The sequence below is a fragment of the Odontomachus brunneus genome, unplaced genomic scaffold (genome assembly GCF_010583005.1).
Source record: "Odontomachus brunneus isolate Ranch 3 - 2012 unplaced genomic scaffold, Obru_v1 Obru_scaffold_323, whole genome shotgun sequence".
NCBI classification, from domain to species: Eukaryota; Metazoa; Arthropoda; class Insecta; order Hymenoptera; family Formicidae; genus Odontomachus; species Odontomachus brunneus.
In genome coordinates, this window is record NW_022639773.1 from 37,067 (window position 1) to 37,457 (window position 391).

Sequence of the window (391 nt, forward strand, 5' to 3'; positions counted from 1 at the left end):
TGTACACTCAGAGGCAGGTATGGTGTCCCTCGGCGGGTCCGTATACGCCTGTCAAATAGTCGAAAGCGACAACAGGCGTATACGGAGGGCGTACTGTACGTCTGACGTACAACGCGAGAGAAGCGAAGAAGGCACGTAGGGGAAGTGGTGGGAGATATTTCGATGTTGCATTCTTTTCGCACGTCGTCCGATCGAGAGAGAAAACATCAGCAGACGTGATAGCTGTTAGTGGTGTCCTCAATAGCTGTTTCACTCACTCAACGCTTGAATGCAGAGAATATGAACGAGACAGCAATAAGGACACCGTGCTGTCTCTATAAGTGTCTCGCTCGCTCTAGTATCCATGTATCACGCTTTCCTCTTTTCTCCTTAGCAGAAATGCACGTTGTGC